We start from the raw sequence: 13,990 nt of genomic DNA on the forward strand, positions 1-13,990 counted from the left end.
GGCAGGCAAGGCATCTCATCTGTCTGACAGCTGTGCTGGCTACCCACTCAGACAGCTGATACCACTGCAGTCTCATGCCCTCCTTCAGTGTCAGCAGTCTGCCTTACCTATGCCTTTTCTCTTTACGCGTCCATTTAGCAATGGACCTAAGGGATTTCTGTATTAGTAAGTCCTTCCTGTCATCTAAACTGTACACATGCCTGATAAAAGCAGACTACAAAAAGAAGTATTGCAGGATGGTCACTGACATATTAGATTGTACGTGGTAGCACTCTCCTGAAACAGTTCTTTCTCAGCATCCTCACTAGCTCCTTATCACAATTATTTGCCAAACTCAGATAAATATATTTTACACAACACATTTCATAATAGAGTTTTACTTACTATACTGGTTCTACTTGGTCATGGGTGTTTTCCATTCTTCTCACAAGCTGCATGTTACCAATCCTGCATAGCTCTCCCCACACCATTCTGGAGATCAGTCAAGAATGCAATGCCCTTCTCGGTTAGGTGACCGCCATCCCAGGTGAACATCTTCTGCTGTGATGCTGTCATGGCAGATTGTAGATCCACCGACGCTGTGCATAAAGCCATGCATGGACTCATTCTGTAAACGTCTGGCCTTGTCAGCTGCCCGCTGACTGTTTGCTGTTTTCCATATCTGTCGAGAAATTATATCAGACCATACAAAATGACAATGTGGCCACCAAGCCTTCAGGTATTCAAAATTTGCTGTGATTTGAAACGATAGCCTTCCAAGTAGTTGACTGATGACATAATTCCCTCCAATGTACAGCACAAGAATGATGGGCTCAGGGTAGATGGAACACTTCTCTTCCAACAACTGCAGTAGTCCGCTCCAATGCATACCTCTTCTTGCAATCCAGTACACCTTCACACTAGATGTGGGGAAGCTCAAGTGGTAGTGGTTTTTTACTACTGGAGGCATGGCTGGCAGCCCAGTGAATATAGGAATGGCCACACACCCACACTCTCACTTGTCACTATCCTGCTCGTGAAACCTTGTCAATGTGACAAGGCCGGACGGACCTCCACAGGAAAGAAATGTAAACAGGTTACTAATGATGTTTGAGAGATGTATTGGCAGACTACACATGTATGTATATCAATAGCATTACCTGGTTAGCTAATCCAAATCTTCACTCCTATCCCCAGTGACATTATTTTGATAAGGTACATAACCAGTGATGACGATGCAGAGGTACATATGTACCACCCTTGACAACACCAAATCATACACAATGAGTGATGCTTCAGGAGGTACATACCTACCAGCTGTGAAAATACCAAATTGCACACAATAATTGAGAAGGGGGACCAAAAAGGGCACATGTAAAGAGAAAAAGCAGGGTAAGGACCGCCCACTCCACTAATATGCTGAGGACAGGCATGGGGCTTCAGCTGGTGAATGCCTGAAGTGTCCCGGTGTCTGTGGGGCAGACTGTGCTGGCAATAAATGCTTAAACTCTTGTGTTGCCTTCGTAATATTTTTTTGAGTGCTGGAAGTGTTTTGGAATTTTCATATTGTGTTTTTGGTTTCCGAGCACCTTGTTTTTGGGACTGTGGTATATATACACACACACACACACACACACACATATATATGTATATGTATGTATATATATATATATATATATATATATATATATATATATATATACACACACACACACACACACACACACACACACACACACACACACACACATATATATATATATATATATATATATATATATATATATATATATATATATACACACATACACATACCCACACGTGTATATGTATGTATGTGCAAGTACATTGTGTACATACATATATATATCCATATACAAACACATTTTATATATATATATATATATATATATATATATATATATATATATATATATATATATATATATATATATATATATATATATATATAAAAACTCCAAAAGATAATTCCAGCACAAGCAGGAGACACGAGCAGCATTAAGCTTGAAATAAGCTTATTTATTGAATGATACACATCCCCCAAACCGGTTTCGCTCCAAAGAGCGTCATCAGTGAGTGCAGAATTAACATGTTACATGCATTTATATAGCCGGATTTCACCATGCCCCCTAGTGGTGTTCCACAACATATTTTAAATAAAATAGACACATACATATAATAAAACTTGATGCATGTAGCAAATTTTTAAACTAATAGTTTTATATAATAATATAAAACATAGCACTACATTAAGACAAAATCTAACCTGCTTATACCCCCAACAATATTATTAAATCAAAATACATATATAAATCACTATATTAAAGAAATTCATTGTTAATATATATGCAATCAAGAATCAAGGTAACCACCATAATCACCAGTGATCATTAAGCCCAGGTTTGAATAGTGCTCCAAGATTGACAATCCATCTACGTTCTAAATTATTTAACAGTTGATGTCTTAAAGCTACATTAACAACACTAGATTGTAACAAATCAATCCCTACAAATATAAAATGAGAGGCTGTGTGTACTAAAGTGTGCTTATATAGGGCGCCCCTTTCATGTTTACATTTGATATCACTAATGTGAAGGGCTATCCTTTGTTTAAAACTGCAGGACGTTTGTCCTACATAAAAAGCACCACACTTACAAACAGCCATATAAATCAACCAAGTACTGCTGCATTTAATATGATGTCTAATGTCATAGACCTTACTAGTGTTTATAGATGTAAATGACGAAGTTCTAGACACTAGTTTGCAGTATTTGCAGTTGCCACAAAAGGTACAACCCGGGCGACCACTGGACATATATCCTGGGCTAGGAACTTCGTTCTTAAAACGTGAAAAACATTGACCCAGTGTTTTGCCCCGTCTATAACCAAAACTACATTTGTCAGGTAGTATATCTGAAAAAAAGGGGTCACTTGTAAAAATATGCCAATATTTGTTGATGATATCCTTGATCTTAAAAGTGTTACTCCCATAGCTGGTGATAAATCTCACTACTGATGAATCATTACCTTTATCAACAGATTTAGATTCTAACAGCTGTGTTCTATTTAGCTTACGACCTGCAGAATAGGCTATATTCAACCTTGGTTCAGAATATCCACGATCCATAAACCTCTGTTTGAGGACTGCTGCTTGTGTATCATATTCCTCATCAGAGGAACAAATTCTTCTGATACGTTGGAATTGGGCTTTAGGTATGTTATTTATTATATGGGGTGGATGACAACTATTTGCCAATAATAGAGAGTTCTTCGAAAAAGGTTTTCTGTGTACTGTGGTGGCTATTGTGCCATCCAATGTCTTAGTGACATGCACATCAAGAAAATCAACTGTAAACAGGTGTATTTTACCTGTGAATTTTATCCCGAAGACATTTCTATTTAAATATTGAACAAATTCGTTCCATACCCCCTCAGGCCCATTCCAAATAACCCAGCAGTCATCTAGGTATCTCCTCCACATCATAAGCTGTTCTTTAAATGGGAAATCAGCCTGATAAATATATTTTATCTCAAAAAAACCCATAAATAGGTCAGCATATGTTGGGGCGAAAGTCGCCCCCATAGCTGTCCCTTTGCTTTGGAGATACCATTGACCCTGGAAACTGAAGACATTATGTTCTAATACCAAGGTAAGAATATTGATGATTAGATCCATATCATCCCTAGAGTAAACACCAGCTTGTAGTAACCAATATTGTATGGCCTGAATACCACCCTGATGAGGGATACTGGTATATAGGGATTGGACATCCAAAGTCCCTATATATGCCTGCACAGGTATCTGTAAATCCCCCATTAAAGATAAAAACTGGGTGGTATCTTTAATACGTGCCCTAACCTGATTCAAGAGAGGCTTCAACCTATATTCCAGATATTCTGAAAGTGGTTCAGTCAAAGAACCTCTACCTGCCACTATTGGTCTGCCAGGGGTACCTATCAAAGTTTTATGTATCTTAGGGACGAGATAAAAGTATTGATGCCTTGGTATATCAACTGTGAGTTGTTTATATAGAGACTCGGTTATAGTGCCTCTTTTAGATGCTCTTTTTAAGAAACCATCTATTACACTCTTGAAATCATATGTTGGATCCATTGGAAGCTTGATATACGAGACATGGTCATTAAGCTGTTTTAAAGCCTCCTGAGTATACTCAGTCCTGTCCCAAATCACAGTCGCCCCACCCTTATCAGCCCCCACTATGATAATGTCCTTGTTGTTAACCAGGGTTTGTAAAGCCTCATGTTCATCTTTATTAAGATTCCTAGCATGATTTACAAAAATGCTAGTACAATTACTCTGTATATCCTGCAGTACCAAGTTTTCAAAAGTTTTAACCACAGCATTGTATGGAGGTTGAAATTCAGATTTTCTAAAATGAAAATTATCATCTATGCCATTATTAATATTTTGTGCCTGGTGTGCAAAATAATATTTTAAATTCAGATTTCTAGCAAATTGCTTTACATCTTTTACAACATCATAGTGGGACACATAAAATGATGGTACATATCCAAGTCCTTTATTCAAGAGTTTAATTTGGTTTACATCAAATGTGCATCTAGACAGATTGACAATCAAATTGTTAACATCAGCATTATCAATTCCAACAACCCCCTTAGGGTCTAAATTAGCTACAACTTCACTGCTTGCATTTTGGACTGAAACAACATCCTCCCCGCCGATGTTTGCGGCCCCCCCGTCTAAAGGGGTATTGGGCCTCTTTCTCACTGGTGAGCCATGCTGCTCAATGTCCCCTGCTTCAATATCAGTATCAGTGTTTGAAACACTGGATGAAAAATCAGACATTTCACTACTATGTGGAACCTTTAAAATTGGTCTAACCCTTTTACGTTTAGTAGACCCACTCTTTTTAGATTCAAAACGTACACCCCTTTTCAATTGTTTCCACGTATACACCACATTATTTTTGTAATCAGTCATGTCTCTAGAATATTTCTTCATTTTTCGCATCTTTAAATCACGTTCATGCCGCTCCATATCCATTTTGAAAGTAGAATACAAATGCTGATATTGTCCCTTATCAGAAAAAGTGAAAACACGCTCTTGACATGCCTTTAAAAGCAAATTGCTTTCATTTATCTGGGTATCGTAATATTCAATCAGCAATTCTATAAACAACAAAGAGGCAGTAGACTGCACCGCCCTCCATTTTGACATGAACACTGAGTTTTCGGAGCCAACCCCAGGCTCCACATGTAGGCGTAACCCCCGAGGTATTATTTTGGCCTGCAAATAGGCCTTTAACAGTCTATTATGCCATATTAAGGAGCGTACCTTACGGGACAACTGTCCCAAACGTTTGAAACAGTCCACAATGTCTTTTCCCTCATCCAGCATCACCAAACCAACTGGAGTATTGTTGGAAGTAGTTCCCTGTTGCCCAAAAACAGAGCAGTCATCTTTGTCCGCTAAAATATTTTCCATGTAGCACATCAAATCTTCTCCGGATTCTGCCATGATGGAAAGTGCACAATCGCAAATACTGCTAGCTTGTTTAAGTCCCCTTTAGTTCAAAATGAACAATTCAGTGACTCAACGAAAATCCACGTTGTATCGACCACTGTGATGACCAGCAAACCGCAAAAATAACCCAACTCCCAACAGCACAGTTGCGCGGACATCAAAAGAGTGCACGGAACAAGTAGAAAAAACTCCAAAAGATAATTCCAGCACAAGCAGGAGACACGAGCAGCATTAAGCTTGAAATAAGCTTATTTATTGAATGATACACATCCCCCAAACCGGTTTCGCTCCAAAGAGCGTCATCAGTGAGTGCAGAATTAACATGTTACATGCATTTATATAGCCGGATTTCACCATGCCCCCTAGTGGTGTTCCACAACATATTTTAAATAAAATAGACACATACATATAATAAAACTTGATGCATGTAGCAAATTTTTAAACTAATAGTTTTATATAATAATATAAAACATAGCACTACATTAAGACAAAATCTAACCTGCTTATACCCCCAACAATATTATTAATATATATATATATATATACACATACATATATACATACATATATACATACACACACACACATCCTGGAAGAAAAAAATCAGGGGGTTCGGAGGGTAGGTAGTTGAAGAATGAGGGGGGTGGCTTGAAATGACTCCAAGCAGAGAAAAAACATGATCTGGTGTGTGCATTCATCAATGTGATAAAAACTTCTACATATATGAATAACAGTGTCAACTGCTGAGAGTTTTACCTGACCAGTGATAATGACTCAGCGCTTTATTGTAACTGCACTTATTGCTGATGTGATAATGACCTGCCTTTCATTACTGCAAAGTTACGCATGCTCAGACAAAGGTGATAATTGCTGCAGATAACCTGTTGACTAGGCATTCATTAAATTATCTTGGGCAGCTGTTATGGAATGCAGACTCATTATCAGTAAGGAGAAGACTTGAGTCATTCAGTAAAATAGTATAACACTTACATATTACTCAACCCTTCCTCCCACCTAAATTCCATCTGCGGTGGTGGTGCTGCGGTAGCGTTGTCGCCTCACAGTCAAACGCTGTCCGGTTTGATTCTCAGTTAGAGCGTCTTCTGCGTGGAGACATGCGTGAATGGGCATACCTTCGTTGAATGTTGTGCGTCAGAGCTGGTAACTCGGCACGTAAAAATCAACTACCAATCATTAGCAGACCGGAGTTCTGCTGTGGCGACCCCTAACTGGGAAAAGCCGAAAGACACAACAACATTGACAAAGCCAGGATAAATGCCCAAAAAAGATGGTAGCTCCATGCCGTCAGTAGTCTCCAAGTGATAACCTTTATCTCACTCAGGCAACTACTGAGTATAATCACAAATAGAATAATACAAACAGAAGTGATTTCTTGTCTGTAATTGCTTACTTTACATTATACTATTAATTAGTGACTGATGTATCTGATGGGTAATATGCTGGCATATTAGACTGTATTTACATTTCTGTGCTGTATTCTAAGATATGTAACCCCATGTAATTTGCACAATGACTTTCTGTATGTCCCCAGTAACCCCTCCAGTTGTTTGCATTCTGTATGCACAAGCACCAAATGACACAGTAAACTATTTTCCCATTGGTCACTTCAGCAGTTAGATGATGTATGCACAAGCACTTCCCTTCTGTTAGGACAAAGACCAGAGTAATCAAACACAGTGAAGACAAACAGTGGAGAAAATATGGGACAACAGTGATGTTGCAAAGAACTGAACGTCCCTCCAAAAGTTATGAAAAGACAAGACACACACTGGTCAGGGAGGCTGCTAAGAGACCTACAGCAACACTGAAGGAGCTGCAGGAATTTTTGGCAAGTACTGGTTGTGTACTACATGTGACACCAATCTCCCGTATTCTCCATATGTCTAGACTATGGAGTAGGGTTGCAGGACATAAGCCTTTTCTTACACAGAAAAACATGGGTTGCAGGACATGAGCCTTTTCTTACACAGAAAAACATCCAGGCCAGGCTCAAATTTGCAAAACAATACAACAGGTCTCCCAAAAGCATGTGGGAAAGTGTGTTGTGGTCTGGTGAGACCAGGGTTGAACTTTTTGGGCACATTCGAGAAGATACGTTACGGCAAATAAACACCACTTCGCATCACCAAAAGAACAACATTGCCACGGTGAAGCATGGTGGTGGCAGTATCATGCTTCAGAGGTACTCTTCACCTGGTTCTGGGACTTTAGCCTATGGAAATAATCAGCTCTAGACATTCAGTACCACAACAGTATGTAAAACAGCTCTAAGGGTTTGCAGCACATTCAAACTAGAACCTCTTTCTCAATCAGTACAATTACAAAAATAAGACCAAAACCAGAATACAGTAACAGAAATTTCACACCGCCATACAAAATAATGGAGACAGCTGTTGCTATAGCACTAAAAGTAATATAAATAGTTACTGCCCACTAGTGTAATACTGTGACAGCAATATATGACTATTATGTAAAGCCACAAAAAAAAAGGACATGGCTGCTGCGTATCTTTGAATACATCAAAAAGGCATTGGAAGCAGTTAACCATAAGCGGCTCATTGGTGATGCATAAATCTAATTTGGTGATATGGCAGGCAAATATAGTTGTCTTCCTGTCTTTATAGTAAGATTGCTACAGTTACTTCCAGAATTCTTTATTGAACAGTGGAGCATTCATTGTCCAAGTACTACAAGGGTCTCTCCTTGCCCTGTTACTCTTGTTAGGGAATGTGTTATTTTCGCAAAAAGCGTGCAGTTGGGGAAAATGCCCTCCTGCAGTCTCTCCAGGTATGCACAAGCACTCACAATAAAATGAAACATTTTCCACCACACTCCCTTATGTAGTCTGTCCATTGTATGCACAACCTCTCCCCTGACTACAAAATGAAACATTTCCTGTAAGGATCCTGTTTGCAGTGTGTCCAGGTATGCACAAGCACTCCCCTGACCACTAAATGAAATCTTTCCCCCAGAGACCCCTCTCTGTCTAGTTACGCATAATCACTGTCCTGACATCAAATTAGCATTTCCCACAGAGATCCCTTCTGCAATTTGTCCAGGTGTTCACAATCACTCCGCTGACCATGAAATGAAACATTTCCTCCGCTGATACCTTCAGCAGTTTGTTCAGCTATGCACAACCTCTCCCCTAACCAGCAAATATAACTTCTGTACAACAATCCCTTCAAAAGTATGTCCAGGTATACATAAGAACTGCCCTGAACACTACATGTAACATTCCTTTCACTAACCCTTCAGTAGTCCAGGTATACATAAGAACTCCCCTGAACACTACATGTAACATTCCTTTCACTAACCTTTCAGTAGTCCAGTTATACATAAGAACTCCGCTGAACACTACATGTAACATTCCTTTCACTAACCCTTCAGTAGTCCAGGTATACATAAGAACTCCCCTGAACACTACATGTAACATTCCTTTCACTAACCCTTCAGTAGTCCAGGTATACATAAGAACTCCCCTGAACACTACATGTAACATTCCTTTCACTAACCCTTCAGTAGTCCAGGTATACATAAGAACTCCCCTGAACACTACATGTAACATTCCCTTCACTAACCCTTCAGTAGTCCAGGTATACATAAGAACTCCGCTGAACACTACATGTAACATTCCTTTCACTAACCCTTCAGTAGTCCAGGTATACATAAGAACTCCGCTGAACACTACATGTAACATTCCTTTCACTAACCCTTCAGTAGTCCAGGTATACATAAGAACTCCCCTGAACACTACATGTAACATTCCTTTCACTAACCCTTCAGTAGTCCAGGTATACATAAGAACTCCCCTGAACACTACATGTAACATTCCTTTCACTAACCCTTCAGTAGTCCAGGTATACATAAGAACTCCCCTGAACACTACATGTAACATTCCTTTCACTAACCCTTCTGTAGTCCAGGTATACATAAGAACTCCCCTGAACACTACATGTAACATTCCTTTCACTAACCCTTCAGTAGTCCAGGTATACATAAGAACTCCCTGAACACTACATGTAACATTCCTTTCACTAACCCTTCAGTAGTCCAGGTATACATAAGAACTCCCCTGAACACTACATGTAACATTCCCTTCACTAACCCTTCAGTAGTCCAGGTATACATAAGAACTCCCCTGAACACTACATGTAACATTCCTTTCACTAACCCTTCAGTAGTCCAGGTATACATAAGAACTCCCCTGAACACTACATGTAACATTCCTTTCACTAACCCTTCAGTAGTCCAGGTATACATAAGAACTCCCCTGAACACTACATGTAACATTCCCTTCACTAACCCTTCAGTAGTCCAGGTATACATAAGAACTCCCCTGAACACTACATGTAACATTCCTTTCACTAACCCTTCAGTAGTCCAGGTATACATAAGAACTCCCCTGAACACTACATGTAACATTCCTTTCACTAACCCTTCAGTAGTCCAGGTATACATAAGAACTCCCCTGAACACTACATGTAACATTCCCTTCACTAACCCTTCAGTAGTCCAGGTATACATAAGAACTCCCCTGAACACTACATGTAACATTCCCTTCACTAACCCTTCAGTAGTCCAGGTATACATAAGAACTCCCCTGAACACTACATGTAACATTCCTTTCACTAACCCTTTAGTAGTCTTTCTTGGTATGCACAAGTATGTATTGTGCACTCTTATTGCTGCCCCAACCAAACTGACATTTAAAAAAATGAAAATTCCCCTCCGTGGTTTGGCACCTGTGCCTGTAATGGACTAATGGACACAGGCAACCTGTAAATATTTCATCTCCCAATCCTTTGCTTACATTTCTCAAAGTTATCAGAGATTTGGGATGCATGACTAGGCTTAAAAAGGCCCTTGTGGTCATTAGCCTAGTAAACAGCTATGAACACATGAGCAAATGTTTGCATCACTTTCCCTCTAAAACAATTAGTCTGGACTAAAAATCCATAGTTTCTGTAAGTAATATATAGAAAACTGTACTGAGTAGAGAGAGTATAATTCTTCATCCCTGTTCATGGCATCAGGATCCAAGGAAATTAAAGTCCTGCTGTTCTCATCCCTCATTACACCAATAATAGAGTATAATGTGCCATTTGGTATGTACCTGACTAGGCACTTACAGCAGCTGTAAAGACCTCAAGAGCTTCCTCACAAAGAAATTACAAGGTATAAACATCATGAACTATGAGGCTAGACTAAAAGCCCTATCCATTTACTCTATCTCCTACGAACTTTTAAGAGGTGACTTATGGCTGACCTACAAGGCACTCACAAATCCAGCCCTGATGGAGCTGCTATACATCTGCAAGTCAAACAGCAAAAGGGTCACCTGATTTAGGGAGTTAAACTTAGTCAGTGACTCAAAACATGCTGGGGAGACAGATATGTCTCTCAGAGATTGCCCCTTCTTTGGAACAGGTTTCCGATTCACATTAAACAGAGCCCTTCTCAGGCCCTCTTCAAATGCAATTTGGATCAATGGATAGGGAATCAGAAATTCACACCTAGGGTAGTGCCTATGTCACTTATGGACAGGGGCGCTCTGTAAAATACTCAACACAGAGGCACAAATACCTGCAATCCTCTTGCCACTAGGGGCCACAAATTAGGTTAAACTGGGTTATATTGGCTAGGCTTATAAGGGCCCATAAACCATTAGCCCAGTAATCTCCTATGACCCTATGAAGTAACCCACCATATTTATATCATATTTGGGGAGAAGGTTAAACTTGTAATAAACCATACAAAACCCTTGTTTCTCATCCTGACTGTACCAAATCCAACTCACACCTCACTTCTTAGGCTGATACAAAAGACCCAGTTACTTTTAAGGTGTGTTTTGACCTACAAATTTGGAGATAGCAGATGCACGCCACTGGAGTACGGAGTCAGTGTCAGCTCTTAGTTACTTATATTTGCTGACAGTGGGGTGATGATATCAGGTGCTGCCAGCACAGCTAGCTGAGAATTTGTAAATATAAATTATATGTCATTTGTGAATATCAAACTGATTTAAACAAGATGCTTGTGTTATAAATGTATTAGAACTGTTATTACATGTGTATATAAAACTGATTTGTACAGATGTGTGTTTAAAAGGTATTTGTAAAGTGCTTATTTTTAAAATGTATCCACAGTGTGCCCTACTGGAGAGAACAGAAATGTGCACGCATTATTGTAATTGTTTCACTGTGCATGTTCCAGCAAACTTTAAAACATATCTGAAATTAAATCACTTTATGGGCTAGACCATACAGATGCTATCTCACAGGTTTCAATGCAGCCAGATACACAGTCTGTACTAGGAAGCTTTCTATATTGTCTTTACGGTGAAATCATTACTAATCTGGAAGCATGGAGCTATGAAATTGTTTTATGACTTCCAGCAGGGTGTTTACACGGAAACTAGAAGTCAGATACCCAACAAGTGATGTAATTCTGCAAACTATCCCAGTAGATATTATTCTGAGAAGTCTCTTAGCGAGAATGAGCATTCTCTATTGTATCTTGGGCCTGGCAACAAAAAGGATCATTCACCACATCATCTGCCTTCCTCTATTAAGCGAGTAGGGAATAGTACAATTCTCTTAGATTCAGTCAGAAATATAGTGAAGCTTAGTTTAGATATAGATTTTTTTGTCTGAGCCTGTCCTTTAATTTTAAATATTCCCTGTGATTGATTTTAAACTCTGATGTCACTGTGAATATATACTTAGTTATTATTAAATATATTTGAACCTTTGATTGTGGCTAACCTTTGTACAGATATTTAAGTTCTGAGAGTATTTGCATATTTATCTAGTGACACTGCATGGCCATTCCTAATAGCCTTGCTCTTGGTCAAACTACCATTTGTATTAATATTAATTTCACTCAGTATATTGGGTACCCTTGGAAGAGCCTTAAAGTAGTTGGCCGGAGTGTCTGGTAGCAGTCATAACAACCTTATAGTTATAGTCTGGGCAGAAGGGAGCATAGCTAGTAAACCTGTGGCAGCCTTTCCCATGTGTCGGTGTGTAAATCAAAACTCAAAGAGTGTGGTTGTCAGCTACTTGGGCGGGGACACAAAGGACTGGTTGGACACAGAGGGTGCTGGAGGTCTTGGACACTCAGCTGAGATCTCAGCTCTATAGCTGTTATGTTCGCAGTGAATGTCCCCCACTGGTGCCAGTGGTGAGGATTGAGGCTCCTTGATTACTGGCCTAGAGGCGGAGGGTCATGACACGTGGTATTGGACTTATTCCTCATGGACCCATTTCAGACACAGCCCACAAGTTAAAAGACAGAACACAAAGAAATACAAGGATTATTAATAAAAGTACAAGAGTTTTTAAAATATAAAAAAATTAGACTAACATTTTTAAGCAAGCATATAACACATGGTCTTAGCCACTACACTACATATTAGGGTTACACTCAGAAACTTTCAATTGACAAAATATTTGATGTTATTTACCCCAGATGAAAAGTGTCCTTTTCTGCTGTATATACCCTATTGATATAATTAACAACGTAACATTATTAAGAAAAAAATCTTCAACAGATATATTGTTTCATACAATTCAAGTTTTACAGTGGCCATATTTGCTATTCATAATGTGTGCAATTACTCATACTGTGCTTCACTGCAACTCCCCTGAAGTTGTGTAAGTTTTGGTAAACTTTTTCTGTAAAACAATACTTTACCTTTTACTTTGCTCTTATTATATTACTGCATAGCACTCATCCCATGCTGCGGCTGAAATGGCTACTTTAGCATCAGTCCACTACCTCCAATTAGCAATCACTCAATTACTAAAACAGTATGCAGAATTTAACTACACATCACTTTGATTAATATTAAAAATGTCAGAGACAGCCAAGAATCCTGATTAGAAGGGAAGAATATTTAAAAAGGATTAAGAGAAGCTGGAGTCAAGAACAAGGTAACATCAAGAAGCCTACAACAATATTAATATTACCATTAACAGGATGAAGTGAAAAAGGAGGCTCCAGCATCCAGAAGTTAGAGAAAATGGTTCGCGGAGTATCTACAGCAACAGTAAAGTTAGCCAGAAGTCTCGAGCACTATTTAGAGACCCATGAGCCCCCAGCAAGATAAAAAGAAATAGAAAGCCCCCCTACTCACACAGACACACGCGCACACAGCCACACACACACACACAATAAGCAGTATAGAAAAAGTCCGCTTTTTTCAAATAAGCTAGTTCCAGTTGCTCTTACAATTGCAGCAGCAGTTCCCGTTTCTCAGTGCCAAAATGCGTCACGCACGCGTATGCTGCCTCAGCTTGTTCTGAAAATGCACAGACTGCAGACCATTTTTTTTGTTTGTGACATCCTCTTATTTCCAAGACGAGACTTTTTTTTTTACATACTGCTTACTTGTCTTGGATGTTCACTCACACACAGGCAAGCAGACTTTGCTCTGAATCACAAAGCTAAACAGCTGAG

Source organism: Protopterus annectens, chromosome 14.part0 (genome assembly GCF_019279795.1).
Source record: "Protopterus annectens isolate FY-2018-M chromosome 14.part0, PAN1.0, whole genome shotgun sequence".
Lineage (NCBI taxonomy): Eukaryota > Metazoa > Chordata > Ceratodontiformes > Protopteridae > Protopterus > Protopterus annectens.